The sequence below is a fragment of the Haematobia irritans genome, chromosome 1 (genome assembly GCF_050003625.1).
Source record: "Haematobia irritans isolate KBUSLIRL chromosome 1, ASM5000362v1, whole genome shotgun sequence".
NCBI classification, from domain to species: domain Eukaryota; kingdom Metazoa; phylum Arthropoda; class Insecta; order Diptera; family Muscidae; genus Haematobia; species Haematobia irritans.
Window position 1 is genome coordinate 64,978,353 of NC_134397.1, and position 12,990 is coordinate 64,991,342.

Below are 12,990 nucleotides of genomic sequence, written 5' to 3' on the forward strand. Positions count from 1 at the left end.
TTTTGTCAAAATTTTGTTTCTATAGAAAATTTTGTCAAAATTTTATTTTTATAAAAATGTTTGTTATTTCAATTGAAAATGTTGTCAAAATTTTATTGTAATAGAAAATTGTGTCAAAATTGTATTTCTATAGAAAGTTTTGTCAAAATGTTATTTCTGTAGACAATTTTCTATAGAAAATTTTGGCAAATTTTTATTCCTTTCAAAAATGTTGTCAATATTTTATTTCAATAGAAGATTTTGTCAAAATTTTGTTTCTATAGAAAATTTTGTTAAAATTTTATTTCTAAAGATTTCTGTGTATAGAAATAGAAGATTTTGTGAAAAAAATTTATTCCTATAGAAAATATTGTCAATATTTTATTTCTATAGAAAGTTTTGTCAAAATTTTAGTTCTATAGAAAATTTTGTCAAAACTTTATTTCTATAGAAAATACTGTCAAAATTTTGTTTCTATAGTAAATTTTGTCAATACTATTTCTATAGAAAATTTTGTCAAAATTTTATTTCTACAGACATTTTTGTCAAAATTTTGTTTCTATAGAAAATTTGTCACAATTTTATTTCTATAGAAAATTATGTCAAAATTTTATTTCTATGGAAAATTTTGTCAAAATAATATTTCTATAGAAAATTTTGTCAAAATTCTATTTCTATAGAAGGTTAGGTTAGGTTAGGTTATGTGGCAGCCCGATGTATCAGGCTCACTTAGACTATTCAGTCCATTGTGATACCACAGTGGTGAACTTCTCTCTTATCACTGAGTGCTGCCCGATTCCATGTTAAGCTCAATGACAAGGGACCTCCTTTTTATAGCCGAGTCCGAACGGCGTTCCACATAGCAGTGAAACCACTTAGAGAAGTTTGGAAACCCTCAGAAATGTCACCAGCATTACCGATTCCATGTTAAGCTCAATGACAAGGGACCTCCTTTTTATAGCCGAGTCCGAACGGCGTTCCACATTCCAGTGAAACCACTTAGAGAAGCTTTGAAACCCTCAGAAATGTCACCAGCATTACTGAGGTGGGATAATCCACCGCTGAAAAACTTTTTGGTGTTCGGTCGTAGCAGGAATCGAACCCACGACCTTGTGTATGCAAGGCGGGCATGCTAACCATTGCACCACGGTGGCTCCCTTATTTCTATAGAAAATTTTGTCAATATTCTATTTCTATAGAAAATTTTGTCAAAATTTTATTTCTATAGAAAATTTTGTCAAAATTTTATTTCTATAGAAAATTTTGTCAAAATGTTATTTTTATAGAAAATTTTGTCAAAATTTTATTGATATAGAAAATTTTGTCAACATTTTTTTTAATAGAAAATTTTGTCAAAATTCTATTTCTATACAAAATTTTGTCAAAATTTTATTTCTATAGAAAATTGTAACGAAATTTTATTTCTATAGAAATTTTTGTCAAAATTATATTTAAAAAGCAAATTTCGACGAAATTTTCTTTCTATAGCAAATTTTTAAAAAAATTATCTATAGATAATTTGTCAAAATTATATTTCTATCAAAAATTTTGTCAATATTTTATTTCTATAGGAAGTTTTGTAAAAGTTTTGTTTCTATATAAAAATTTTGTCAAAATTATATTTCTAAAGCAAATTTTGGCGAAATTTTCTTTGTATAGAAAATTTTGTCAAAATTTTATTTCTCTAGAAAGTTTTGTCAATAATTTATATCTATACAAAATTTTGTCAAAATTTTATTTCTATAGAAAATTTTGTCAAAAAAAAATATTTCTATAGAAAATTTTGTCAAATTTTTATTTCTATAGAAAATTTTGTGAAAATTTTATTTCTATAGAAAATTTTGTCAAAATTTTGTTTCCATAGACAGCGGTGGATTATCCCACCTCAGTAATGCTGGTGACATTTCTGAGGGTTTCAAAGCTTCTCTAAGTGGTTTCACTGCAATGTGGAACGCCGTTCGGACTCGGCTATAAAAAGGAGGTCCCTTTGTCATTGAGCTTAACATGGAATCGGGCAGCACTCAGTGATAAGAGAGAAGTTCACCAATGGACTGAATAGTCTAAGTGAGCCTGATACATCGGGCTGCCACCTAACCTAACCTAACCTAACCTAACCTTCTATAGACAATTTTGTCAAAATTTTAATTGTATAGAAAATCTTGTCAAAATTTTATTTCTATGGAAAATATTGTCAAAATTTTGGCAAAATTTTATTTCTACAGAAAATTTTGTCAAAATTTCAATTCTACAAAAATGTTGCCGAAATTTTATTTCTATAGAAAATTTTGTCAAAAAATTTTATTTCTATTGAAAATTTTGTGGATACATGATATGTTCATATCGGTCCATTTTTTGATGTTCTTCACAATCTTGCCATAAGTACTCCATATTAATTTTTTGAACTACGCACCTTAAAAATTTCATCATCTCAAAAAATGCGTAACGCATTATTCTCTTCATAACTTCCTCTCAAGCTAAGCTGCTTAAGTGTTTAATTGATATTAGAACTCTTTAACGCCAACAAATCTTCGTCTTTCGCAATCCAATATAAGACGTTTAAATGAGAGGTTTATGATTCACCTTCATTTCATCAGTTTCAAATGAATTTTCCTATTGGTTAGTATTTTACTCTATTTGAAAAAGAGGAAAACACCAAAAAAAAAGAAGCAAAATCATTTAGCAGAACGAATGGCTGCCAGAGTCTGTGTTGTTTGTTTTCTTTTCTTATTTTTTGCTTGGCATAAATTTGGTTTTTGAACTTTTCAGTTTCAATCAGGGCTACACACATGTTAGTACAGGCCTGAATTTTTTGGCACTTCATATGGAAGTCTGCACTGAAGGTGTTGGCGGTGTGGTGGTGATGGTGTTAAAGAAAATTTTCACTTTCATTTCTAGTTTTTTCATACAGATACACATGCCACGCTTGCTCAATTCGCTTGGAAGCAAAACATAAAAAGTATTTTGTTGGAAAATAAGGTTTTCTTGGTTATCGTATTTTCCATAGAGGAATTTTATGTAATTGGTATTTTCTTCATATACTACTACGGTCATGTAAAGGTTATTGTTTCCCTTTTTTTTTTTGATTTCCGAGATGCATAAAGAAACTTTTATTTTTTATGATCACTTTCGATTTTGGATCTACTTTTTGAAACCTACTACTACTTTTAAAAACCACAAAAAAAACTATTTCATATATTTTCTATATTTTTCTATTTTTTTTTTTTTTTTGAAAATAACACTAAGGAACAATGGTTCTGTTGATTAAGAACTGAATATGGTTTTTAAGGTTATTTGGGTCGCTGAATTCAAATCTACACTTGGTTTTTTTTTCAAAATTAAGTGCCTTTACGCAACCTAAATTTTAGGAATCGAAATTTACAAAATATTAAGGACAAATTCCTTTAAAATAATGAAAATTAAATTAAAATAAAGTTTATAATCTTTGTTTCAAAATTTTTTTTCAATAAATTTAGGACACACATTTTATAAATTTGCGTCCCTTCGTTAAAGTCGCATGTCTTTGAACTAAGGCTAATTTTCCTTAAAGTAAAGAAACACATTTGTGATTTAAAGAAATTGTCCTTAAATTAAGTGAAATATTGGTTGTGGTGAAATTCTGAGTCGATCTGAGCATGTCCGTCCGTCCGTCTGTTGAAATCACGCTTACTTCCGAACGAAACAAGCAATCGACTTGAAACTTGGCACAAGTTGTTGTTATTGATGTAGGTCGGATAATATTGCAAATGGGCCATATCGGTCCACTTTTACGTATAGCCCCCATATAAACGTACCCCCAAATTTGGCTTGCGAGGCCTATAAGAGCAGCAAATTTCATCCGATCCGGCTGAAATTTGGTACATGGTGTTAGTATATGGTCTCTAACAACCATGCAAAAATTGGTCCACATCGGTCCATAATTATATATAGCCCCCATATAAACCGATCCCCCGATTTGGCTTGCGAGGCCTCTAAGAGAAGCAAATTTTATCCGATCCGGCTGAATTTTGGTACATGATGTTAGTATATGGTCTGTAACAACCATGCAAAAATTGGTCCACATCGGTCCATAATTATATAAAGGGTGATACGGTCAAAATTTGGTCAATATAAACTTGACGTATTTCTTTCAATTTCGCATTTAAAAAACCTGAACACCCCTCATTTTGAAGGTGTGTGTGTGTAGAATGTTGCTCCTATTTTGATTTTGGAATTCACTCTTCAATTGTCAAAATGCCGTCCAAGCAAGAAGAGCAGCGTATCAAAATTTTGCTTGCGCATCGCGAAAATCCGAGCTACTCGCACGCAAAGCTGGCAAAATCGCTAAAAGTTGCCAAATCAACCGTTACAAATGTAATTAAAGTGTTTGGGGAACGTTTGTCGACAGCCAGGAAGTCTGGATCCGGGGGAAATCGAAAACCGGAAGCCGCTGAGACGACAAAGAGAGGTGCCGGTAGTTTCAAGCGAAACCCTAACCTCTCTCTCCGAGATGCCGCAAATAAGCTGGGTGTATCGTCTACAACCGTGCAACGAGCCAAAAAACGAGCCGGACTATCGACTTACAAGAAGGTAGTGACTCCAAATCGCGATGATAAACAAAATACGACGGCCAAAGCGCGATCCCGGAGGCTGTACACGACGATGCTGACGAAGTTTGACTGCGTGGTAATGGACGACGAAACCTACGTCAAAGCCGACTACAAGCAGCTTCCGGGACAGGAGTATTATACGGCAAATGGCAGGGGAAAGGTAGCAGATATTTTCAAGCACATAAAACTGTCAAAGTTCGCAAAGAAATATCTGGTTTGACAAGCCATCTGTACCTGTGGCTTGAAAAGCAGCATTTTCATAGCTTCCGGGACTGTCAACCAAGAAATTTACGTGAAAGAGTGTTTGAATAAACGTCTGCTGCCTTTCCTGAAGAAACACGGTTGTTCCGTACTGTTTTGGCCGGATTTGGCATCTTACCATTACGGTAAAAAGGCCATGAAGTGGTACGCCGCCAACAACGTGCAGGTGGTTCCCAAGGACAAGAACCGTCCCAACACGCCAGAGCTCCGCCCAATTGAGAAATACTGGGCTATTGTCACGCGGAACCTAAAGAAGACTAAAAAACTGCTAAGGACGAGCAGCAGTTCAAGGCAAACTGGCTTTCTGCGGCGAAGAAGGTGGACAAGGTGACTGTACAAAATCTGATGGCAGGTGTCAAGCGTGAGGCCCGGAAATTCGGATTTGGAAAAGCGAAAGCCTAACTGAATATTTTTGCTGAATTTTATACTAATTGAACTTGAAAAAGAAATTTTATTTGATTTTTTATATAAACGATTTCACCGATTTACACGCGTTTTCCCTTGACCAAATTTTGACCGTATCACCCTTTAAGAGAAGCAAATTTCATCCGATCCGGCTGAAATTTGGTACATGGTGTTAGTATGTGGTCTTTGTTGACCATGCAAAAATTGGTCCACATCGGTCCATAATTATATATAGCCCCCATATAAACCGATCCCCCGATTTGGCTTTCAGAGCCTCTAAGAGAAGCAAATTTCATCCGATCCGGCTGAAATTTGGTACATGGTGTTAGTATATGGTCTCTAACAGCTACGCAAAAATTGTCCACATCGGTAATTAATTATATATAGCCCCCATATAAACCGATCCCCAAATTTGACCTCCGGAGACCCTAAGAGAAGCAAATTTCATCCGGTCCGGCTGAAATTTGGTACATGGTGTTAGTATATGGTCTTTGTTGACCATGCAAAAATTGGTCCACATCGGTCCATAATTATATATAGCCCCCATATAAACCGATCCCCAGATTTGACCTCCGGAGCCCCTTGGAAGAGCAAATTTAATCCGATCCGTTTGAAATTTGGTACATGATGTCAGTATATTGTCTCTAATGACCGTGCCAAAATTGGTCCACATCGGTCTATAATTATATATAGCCCCCATATAAACCGATCACCGGATTTGACCTCCGGAGCCTCTTGGAAGACCAAAATTCATCTGATTCAGTTGAAATTTGGTACGTGGTGTTAATATATGGCCTCAAACACCCATGCAAAAATTGGTCGATATCGGTCCATAATTATATATAGGCCCCATATAAACCGATCCCCAGATTTGACCTCCGGAGCCCCTTGGAAGAGCAATTCTTCCCATTCGGTTTAAATTTGGTACGTGATGTTAGTATATGGTATCCAACAACCATGCAGGAATTGGTTCCCATCAGTCCATAATTATATATAGCTCCCATATAAAGCGATCCCCAGATTTGACCTCCGGTGCCTTTTGGAAAAGCAAAATTCATTCGATCTGGTTGAAATTTGGTACGTGGTGGTAGTATATGATATTTAACAACCATGCCAAAAGTGGTCCATATCAGTCCATAATCATATATAGCCCCAATATAAACCGATCCCGAGATATGGTTTTGGAGCCTCTGTGAGGAGCAAATTTCATCCGAGTGAGTTGAAATTTTGTACATTGTGCTAGTATATGGCCGTTAACAACCATTCCGAACTAGGTCCATATCGGTCTATAGTTATATATAGCCCTCAGATAAATCGATCTCCAATCACACAAAAATTGGTCCATATCAAGTTCATAATTGTATATAGCCCCCATAATTCAATTCTGGCTCTCTACCACGTATGGACTAACTCACAATCTAGAAAACGATGTTAAGAAGTTTTAAGATACCACAACCCAAGTAATTCGATTGTGGATGACAGTTTTTCGTAGAAGTTTCTACGCAATCCATGGTGGAGGGTACATAAGATTCGGCCTGGCCGAACTTACGGCCGTATACACCCAGAGAAGGAATATGATGACCTCAAATATGTTTTAAGAGCAAAATGTTATTTTTGGGTGGTGACCATGTAGCATGGTTTTCGCAACCATGTTATTTTCTCGGAAATCATGTATCTCATTTCGGCAAGCAGGTTATATTTGGCAAACATGTTACATGGTCTCCATACAAAAATAACATTTTGCTCTTGAAACATATTTGAGGTGATCATATTCCTTCTCTGCGTGTATACTTGTTAATCTATTTCAAATAAAAAAAGTTAAATTTATTCATTAAAAATATGAAAAAAAAGCAAGTTATAAAAAATTTAATTAAAAAACTTCCTAGTTAAAATGAAGAACACCTTTGGGAGGACATTTTTAGAAGTGCTTTTAAAGTTGTGCATTTAGAAGAACTTCCTATTTTTTTGCTGGGATATAGGTATATGTTTACTCGAAATTTTGAAACATTGACGTCACAAACGTAATATATTGTAACACATTAACATATGTGCCCCAAACATTTTATGCTAGTTTAGAAATATTATATTTTTACACTTTTATATATAATCAGCCCGAAACATATTTTTTTTACATCGGAAAATATAAAAAATATATTTTTCTATCCGTGTTCAAAATTGCACACAGTTTCGTATAATCTCCTTTGGGATAGAAAGACTTTATTTTCCGAGTTCGATTAAAAAGTTAATGGTATCAATTAATTTTTTAATTAAACAGACAGACAGATGTATTGTTTCTAGTTCGATTAAAAAGTTAAAGTATCAAATTATTTTTTAATAGAAAAAGTTTTCATCTTCAATCAACTTTTTCATTGGAAATATTTTTTGACGATATTTTTTCAGTGCATAATACGAATGCAAGTTTGACATGGAAGACGCATTTATTTATTTATTTAAGTCTATGGAATTACAATCCATTTCTCTGATACATTATTGAAATGGTTCTTAATTTCGATGATATTTAAAGTTAAAACGCATTGTCTTTGAAGACTTTATGCGGAAGACGTTTTTTGCTTTCCATGACATGTCAATACCTCTAATAAAACTACATGATGACTTTCGAATATCTGTAGATATGGGGAAACTTCAAAGGATAGATATTATGAACTATTGATGGTATCAGAGGAGAACAAGATAATTATATTTACATGATTTTTCAAATCTTCAAAATTAAAAGACATTTTGGACATAAAATACTAAAAACACAAACTCGACTCAATGGCACTATGTTAAACATGATGTTTTCTTCTTAGATTATCTCTTTCATGACCATTGTCCAACAATCATTAAAATATAATTTCTTTTTGTTTTGACAAAACATCCCCCACCCCCCTATAGAAAGTCACTGACTGCAATTTGGTCAGTGTTAAATGCCATCACATTGCGACCAACCCCATTAATTTGCTCCATAATCTGGCGAAGCTGTCATCATCTTCACACAACATAAAAGAAAACCATCTGGAGTGGTCATTTCTCTCACGTATTTAAATTAAATGCTCAAGTACTGGTTTTTATTGTCACTCGCTTCCCCGGTAATTGTGTCATTTTATCACATTTTATCCATGATCATTAAGTAAATGCTTCCGTGGAAAGTTTCTCAAAACAAAAGGGAATGGATGAAACTGAAGGTTGTTTTTTTTTTGATGAAAAAAATCAAATAGAGTCTAAAATTCTTACAAGTATTAAGAGAAATATCATTTGAAAAAAAAAAAACAAGTAACAGGTTGGCTGATAAGTCCCCGGTCTGACACATCGCTAGTATTAAATGCATATTATTATACCCACCACCATAGAATGGTGATGGGGGTATAATAAGTTTGTCATTCCGTGTGTAACACATCGAAATATCGATTTCCGACTATATAAAGTATATATATTCTTGATCAGGGAGAAATTCTAAGACGATATAACGATGTCCGTCTGTCTGTCTGTCTGTCTGTTGTAATCATGCTACAGTCTTCAATAATGAAGCAATCATGCTGAAATTTTGCACAAACTCGTCTTTTGTCTGCAGGCAGGTCAAGTTCGAAGATGGGCTATATCGGTCCAGGTTTTGATATAGTCCCCATATAAACCGACCACCCGTTTTTGGGTCTTGGGCTTATAGAAATCGTAGTTTTTATCCAATTTGCCCGAAATTTTAAATCTAAAGGTATTTTATGACCATAAAGAGGTGTGCCAAAAATGGTGAGTATCGGTCCATGTTTTGGTATAGCCCCCATATAGACCGATCTCCCGATTTTATTTCTTGGGCTTATAGAAACCGCAGTTTTTATTCAATTTACCTGAAATTGGAAATCTAAAGGTACTGTAGGACCACAAATACGTGTGCCAAAAATTGTGAGTATCGGTCCACGTTTTGGTATAGCCCCCATATAGACCGTTCTCCCGATTTTACTTCTTGGGCTTATAGAAATCGCAGTTTTTATTCAATTTACCTGAAATTGGAAATCTAGAGGTACTGTAGGACCACAAATACGTGTGCCAAAAATGGTGAGTATCGGTCCATGTTTTGGTATGGTCCCCATATAAAACGACCTCCCGATTTGGGGTCTTGGGCTTATAGAAACCGTAGTTTTTATCCAATTTGTCTGAAATTGGAAATCTATAGGTATTTTAGGACCATAAAAAGGTGTGCCGAAAATGGTGAGTATCGTTCCATATTTTGGTATAGCCCCCATATAGACCGATTTCCCGATTTTACTTCTTGGGCTTCTAGAATCCGAAGTTTTTATCCTATTTGCCTGAAATTGGAAATCTAGAAGTATTTTCGGGTGATAAAGAGGTGTGCCGAAAACGGTGAGTATCGGTCCATATTTTAGTATAGCCCACATAAGAACGATCTCCCCATTTAACTCCTTGGGTTTCTAGAAACCGTAGTTTTTATCTGATTTGCCTGAAATTGTAAATATTCTGGTATTTTAGGCTCACAAAAACGTGTATCGTATTAAGTTTTTATCGGTCCATTTGGTAATGCCTCCATATAGACCGACTTCACTTCTTGAGGGTGAAGAAGGCGCACTGATCATGAAAATTGCTTGAAACTCAATGTAAAATTTCCAGATTTTACTTCTACAGATTTAAGATTTCAAATCAAGACGTTATTTTATAATTTTCTTGCACACTTACAGGAGATGTTAATGATTCCTCTAAAACTCAAACAAAAATGGTTCTTATAAATCCAGAATCTGATATAGTCCTCATAGGTGAAATCTTTAAATTTATCTTCGGGAAGTGTCCTCAAGTCCTCAAGCCCTCCTGAAATTTCACAGGAACCCCTAATATTTGGTTCATGGTAGTGGGTATTTAAGATTCGGTCCGACCGAACTTAGTGCTGTATATACTTGTTTTTATATAGTACCAACCTTCAAATGATTCGTGTCAACCTCCTTCTATACCCCCAATAAGTGAAATCAGTCTATATGGAGGCCTTACCAAATGGACCGATAAAACTAAATCATATACACTTTGTTATGGGTCTAAAATGCCAGTATATTTTCAATTTGTGACTAATCGGATAAAAACTACAATTTCTAGAAACCCTAGTAGTTCGGTGTAATGGGGGCTATACCGAAACATGGAAGGATATACACAGTATTCAGCACATCTAATAGTAGTTCTAGAATCTAGACCCCAAATCGGAGAGCCGGTTTATAAGGGGGCTTTATCAAAAACTGTACCGATACACAATATATTCGGCACATCAAATTGGATAAAAACTACGGATTCTAGAAACCCAAGAAGTAAAATCGGGAGATCGGTCTATATGGGGGCTATATCGAAACATGGTCCGATAATCACCATTTTCGGCACATCTCTTTATTTTCCTAGAATACCTCTACATTTCCAATTTCAGGCAAATTGGATAAAAACTACGGATTCAAGAAGCCCAAGAAGTAAAATCGGGAGATCGGTCTATATGGGAGCTATACCAAAACATGGACCGATACTCACCATTTTCGGCACACGTCTTTATGGTCCTAGAGTAACTCTAGATTTTAAATTTCAGGTATATTACTCACGCTCACGCACACTCACGACGGAAATATCTTACTCACGCACACTCACGCACGATATTGTTTGGTAGATCTCACGCTCGCGCACTCTCACGAACAGAAAACTTGTACTCACGCACACTCACGCACGTAAATGTGACTCACGAAAAATATCGTGACTCACAAAATATGTCGTGACTCACGAATAATTTTATGAGTAATTTACCTGAGGGACGTGTCTGAAATCATGAACAAGATTAAAGTTGAGAGCGTTATTAAATTCTTAACATCCTAGGTGTCACTAAAATTGCAAATGAATTTAATTTTTAAGCGTTTTATGTTGGAGAGCGGGATTATTTTCGTGAGCGTATTTCGTTACTCACGCACACTCACGAAGATATTGTTTTCGTGACTCACGCTCACGCACGACATTTTGGTTTGTTAATCACACTCACGCCGTTGACATGAGCGTGGCTCATGCCCAAGAAGCAAAATCGGGAAATCGGTCCATATGGGGGCTATACCAAAACATGGACCGATAGGCACCATTTTCGGTACACATTTTGATGGTCCTAAAATACCTCTAGATATCCAATTTCAGGAAAAATTGATAAAAACTACGGTTTTTATAAGCCCAAGACTCCAAATCGGGAGGTCGGTTTGGGGACTATATCAAAACTTGAACCGATATAGCCCATATTCGAACTTGACCTGCCTGCAAACAAAAGACGAATCTGTGCCAAATTTCAGGACGATAGCGCCATTATTGAAGGCTGTAGCGTGATTACAACCGACAGACTGACGGACAAACAGACAGACGGACCGACAGACATGCTTATATCGTCTTAGAATTTCTCTCTGATCAAGAATATATATACTTCATCGATATTTCGATGTGTTACGAACGGAATGATAAACTTATTATACCCCCGTCACCTTTCTATGGTGGTGGGTATAAAAATAATTTTTTTGTGCAAATTTTGAGTTTACTAAAATTCTTTTATTTTATTTGTACACCGAAAAAAAAGTTTACTATTGTTTACGAAAAATGAACTAACCCATAGTAAGAATGACCATGATTTGGCGCCAAAGATTTTTTTCATCTAGATAAGTTCATGATTTTCTTATAAATAAGTTTATGTATTGCATCGTATTTTAGTTCATTCTTACTACGCTGTTGGAAGAATGTACTTACACTCATTCAAAATATTCCTGCTATCCGGAAAAATGAACAAGTTTTTGGGAATCCTATATTTAGAAATTGGTTTCAAATAAACTGTTTATCAGTATAATTTTCAAAGAAGTAAATAAATTGTGGAATTAAAGGTACAACAAGCCTGTATACAACTAAGAAATTTTTCGTAAAATATAAGACAATTTTTCATAACTACCAGTATTTTATTTCAAAAAATTATTATTATATTACATAAAACTATGGCTTATGATATACAATAAAAGAAATGTTTTTATTCGTACGCCGTATGCTGTTACTTTTCGGTAGTTAGTAATTGCTTCTTCAAAAGAGTAATATTCTATGTTAGTAGAATGAAACTAATTAATATCAATTTCCATTTTCTATCCATATGAAAGATATATGCCATAAGTTGCTATTTTCATTTCATTTTTGTCCAATTTCACCGATTTCGCTAGTTTTTGTTGTGTGGATTTGCGTCATAAGCCTCTGAAGTTAAAAAGGTATATAAAATATAAAAATATTATCAAATTCTATGGTATTTTGATCTTTAACTTACAAGAGAATTTTCTTAGAGCAAATAGGGATATCAGCTTAGTTAGCATTAAACAGTAAGACGATTCCAAAAAATACCATTAGATTTGCTGTCATCCTGCAATGAAAATTATTTTTAATAAATAGAAATTTTGGCTTTATTACAAATGGACGAAAAACTTACCACATTGAAAAAAATCATCCAATTACTACATTAGTGGAATCATATCCATGCACAAATGGGACATTTTTGAAATCCTTCTCAGAATATAAATGAAATAAAAATATTATAAAATTAGATATAATTTCCACTTGTCAATATAGCATTTAGTATTTATGGTGGATATTAAGTTCGAGTTTAGTGGCTAAAATCCCAATTTTTCATGATTAGTTTTCTTTAGAAATACATGGGAACAAAATTGAACCGTTTTTGTGTTCATTTAAAATTTATATCAAATTTTTAGTAATTTGAGGTCGCTGA

The 12,990-nt window shown here is 34.3% G+C and overlaps 1 protein-coding gene and 1 long non-coding RNA gene across 3 annotated transcripts in view; one reads left to right on the forward strand and one right to left on the reverse strand.

Annotated features, from left to right (window-relative positions):
• The window catches only part of Cad96Cb (protocadherin Fat 4-like Cad96Ca), a 100,254-nt gene that overhangs the window by 37,759 nt on the left and 49,505 nt on the right, over positions 1-12,990 (forward strand). The window lies entirely within an intron of this gene.
• LOC142238856 (uncharacterized) lies at positions 12,161-12,851 on the reverse strand. Its single transcript, XR_012722847.1, has 3 exons — positions 12,694-12,851; positions 12,535-12,627; positions 12,161-12,464 (listed from the first exon to the last, which is right to left on the reverse strand). It is a non-coding gene; the product is annotated as an uncharacterized LOC142238856 (long non-coding RNA).